General features: G+C 34.5%; 1 long non-coding RNA gene across 1 annotated transcript; it reads left to right on the plus strand.

Moving 5' to 3' along the window:
* Positions 1-779: 779 nt before the first annotated feature.
* Positions 780-3,817, plus strand: LOC140685024 (uncharacterized). Its single transcript, XR_012058149.1, has 3 exons — positions 780-989; positions 1,618-1,727; positions 3,682-3,817. It is a non-coding gene; the product is annotated as an uncharacterized lncRNA (long non-coding RNA).

Below are 3,817 nucleotides of genomic sequence, written 5' to 3' on the forward strand. Positions count from 1 at the left end.
AACTTTAGTGGCATGCTGGATTTTATTTGGATGGCTATTTTTCCAGATTCTTGCCTGGTCTTGAGACAGTAGAATATTCAGGAAAAGCTTTAGGGAGAAAATCAGATTTATTGCAGAACTATAATCCAGTATAAGGCCTGAAAATCACAGGTGAAAGTGTAGCTCTTGCACTGAATTTACCAGCAGAACTCTTTCGGTGAGTAGGGAGGTAGGACAATGAAAAGTCTACAAGAAAGATTATGGATGCTGTGAAAGAAAGCTAAAAAATGCTTGAAAATCTGAAATATCCTGGTCTTATTGTGCTAAAGTTTAGAAACACAAGGTTCAGATGAAGCAAGGACCTGACTTTAGCCTGCTACAGTAAAGCTTTATTTTATAATGTATTTAATTTTAGTTCTTAATGCATCTACTAAATAAACCAATGAATATACATTGGTTATATATAATATATGTATAATTATAATATATATATGGGTTATGTATAATATATATAAAGTATATATATGAATATATATACTTAATCTAGATAAACCCCTTTATGTCTATGTTTTATCTGAATCATGTTGTTATCAATGTTTGCCTATGCTTTACACAAGTGGCATAAATGGAAGCAAACACAGAGGAAATTATTTTTAATTTTTTTTCCTGGTATAGACAAAGCTTCCAAAAGAAGAGATGATTTCTTCAGGTAGCAAGAAATGTTAATGATGGACTTCATTCACAGCACTCATTAAAATAATGTTATCTTAAGAAATTATGTCATTTTAATACCCATTACCTGTTTGAAAATACTTCTTGGAAGCTATATAATAAGAGCATGATATTAGCATAATTCAAAAACAAAATGTAAAATGACATAAATAAGTAATTTATGCATTCATTCTCATTGCACAGATGAACAGAGCTGCTCACAGAAGAACTTTGATTCCCATGACATTCTGACTATCATTGCAAATGACAAATTCTTAGAAAGGCAAAGACATCAAAAGGTAAAGGAAAATGACTTTTTATAATGTAGGAAAGCATTACTTTATTCAAAGCTACGAATATAATGACACTATCTGATTTTTGATATGAAATAGGTAAAGTCATAAAGAGATTTATGGCTAAATTCTGACCAGCCAGTCAGGTGTTATCTAACTGGAAACATGCATTGTGGCCAAACTCAATGGTTCAGTGAAATGTGTTTAATACTTCTATTAAAAATTGCTTTGGACAGGAATAGGATGTCTTAAATTAATAAGTAGAAGAAGTTTCTTAGCTAATAAATTAGTGAAGAAATTCTGACTTCAGTACTGTTTGCCATCTAAAGATGTAACTTATAATGTGTTTTGGCTTTAAAGGATTTACTAAAATGCTCAACCATTGGTAGGTATATGCTCACAGAACTAGTTTTTTAATATTCTACCCTTTGTCTTCTGTTCTTAATTATATCTTCTGTGTATTTCACCAGACTCATAGCAGGATTCAAGGACTTGAAGGGGCTTTGATTTGAGGTGGAGGCACCTGTGGTTTTGACTTTTGACAGCAGTCATTCTGCTCCTGTGTGACTGGGATGGGGCTCAGATGCTGTCAGCAGGAGATTCCTGATGTTTCTGGTTTTGCTTGTGCTCCCAGTGCCTGTTTGGACCTTGCTGACCAGGCTGCACCTGCTCTTCCTAAGCATCACCAGAAGCAGCACTTCGTGTCCTGCTCCCAAGTCTCATCCTGGGTAATCACACTGCTAAGTGAGTTGGAAGGGTGTTTTGACAAATCTCAGATATGGCTGATTTTTTCTCTAACATTAAAATACTCCAGCTTTAAAAATTCATTTCTGTTACAGGTTCAAGGCCTCTTGCACCTAAATAAATTAAAATCTACATAGCATACTTCCAAAGATCATATCCTAACCTGTTGTCTAAATGAAATGTACAAATGTACTTCAAAATACCTCAGGGTTTTGGATTGCCACTTTCTCAGAAATAATGGGATAATTAATCTCTCCCAGATCATTTTCAGAAACATTGCATCTCTGTGACTCTCCTTTACACTTTTAGACATGACCTATGTTCTTTAATCCTATATTGTTGTGTTCTAACATGTGTTCTAATATGACAGTTTAACAATCCCCTGAGGAGGAACCCGGGTTCCACATACTCACACACATACAAAAAAAGCTTTTGTCTCATCCCAGCCAGTATGTCAAACAACCTTTCTCTGCAAAAAAATAAAATATGCAAGTGAGTCTACTCTGTTTCTCTTTTCACACAATAAAATAAGAAACGCTGCCAGCATTCACCTGAAAGTTTCTTGGCAAAGCTACAAAAATTTGGATAGTAACTGAGCTCCTAAATAAAGAGTCAGGCATTGGAGAAGTCACACATGAAGTGTGGTAGACAGCTTCAAGCCAGAAACTGCAGACACGCCTTTGAAGACACATTGTGGCACTGTCTCTGAAGAATATTATTGTGCACTTAATTTGCAAATCAGCTGTGCAGATCTGATCACATAAAACAATAAATGTTTCCTTTCAAAGAAATGCAAAAGTCTTAAAAAACTACAGAGATACTCATAATTGTTGTAGGTATCCTTACAATTCCAATTAACCAATTAACCATTTAATTAACATAATAATTTAATGTTTAAACTTGTACTATTTAGCAGTGTGGTTTTCAGTTTTCATATCCATACAATACAGAGAGAGTATCAACAGAACACTTCTACTATTAAAAAGGTTGGTATTTACCTTTTTAGTTTCCCTCCTACCACTTTATGTAATATAATATCTAAAAATGCTAACATAGGCCATCTGTTCTTATTCCTATTTCCAGCCCACTCTTTTTTTTTTTTTTTTTTTTCTGTTTCATTCCCTTAGTTAAACCGATTTTAGCAGCACTGGAGCTCATTCTGTGACATTTTGCTGCAGGGAAAATCCATGTTTATTTCCATACAATTTAATAGACCAAATCAAACAATGAATATGCAAATTCCATAAACAGCAAGATTTTTGAAAAATAGTTGTGAAAAAAGAAAAAAATATTGACCTATTAAAAAAGAACCAAAATGTTAGTGAGCAGCTGTAATGGATGTTACAACGTAGAACAAAAGGAGTATGATTAGGCTCTAGACCATACAAAGGAATATAAGAGTCACTGCCCAGATCAATAAATAAAACAGAGAAAATATTATTTAGTTACACTATAAAAAGTTTGAGAAAAGCACTAGAACTCTGTGAAGTTTTACATATTAATAGTTTTTTCACTGCCAAAAGGAGAACAGAAGTGACGAGATACATTTGCATATGTGGATGGCATTGAAAGCAAGAAAAGGGAAAATTCTCTCAACATTTTGCTTTCTATGTTGGAGATAAGGAAAAGGAAAAGTGACAAAAAAAAAAAAAAAAGGCATCACCTTGGCTGGCGTCACCTTTGGGATCCTGATGCCAGGAATTCCCCAGATGATAAAGCAAATTTCTGTCCATATTTTGAAACAGTGCAGAAGAACCAGGGCTGGGAATATGATCTGAAATTTCAGTCAAACCATCCATAAACAAAATGGAAGGAAGTAACTAAGCAAATGTTGTTGTGCATAAATAACTTCAGGCCGTCATTTGCCTGTTTAAAAGAGCCTAATTTATTTGTTTTCCCAGGATTTCCTTTCACAGATGCCGCAGAGATTTTTTTCTCCTCCTTCTTTCTGCAGGATTGTCACTGCAATGTCCATTAGGGAGGATTATTTTGAGAAACAGTCTCCCCATCTGTTGGCTCTTTTAAATGCTGTTAAGTAGTATTTTACCTCCCTGGGAAAAACCTGTCCATGAATCCCATTCCTGCTGTTC

Source organism: Taeniopygia guttata, chromosome 13 (genome assembly GCF_048771995.1).
Source record: "Taeniopygia guttata chromosome 13, bTaeGut7.mat, whole genome shotgun sequence".
Classification (NCBI taxonomy): Eukaryota; Metazoa; Chordata; class Aves; order Passeriformes; family Estrildidae; genus Taeniopygia; species Taeniopygia guttata.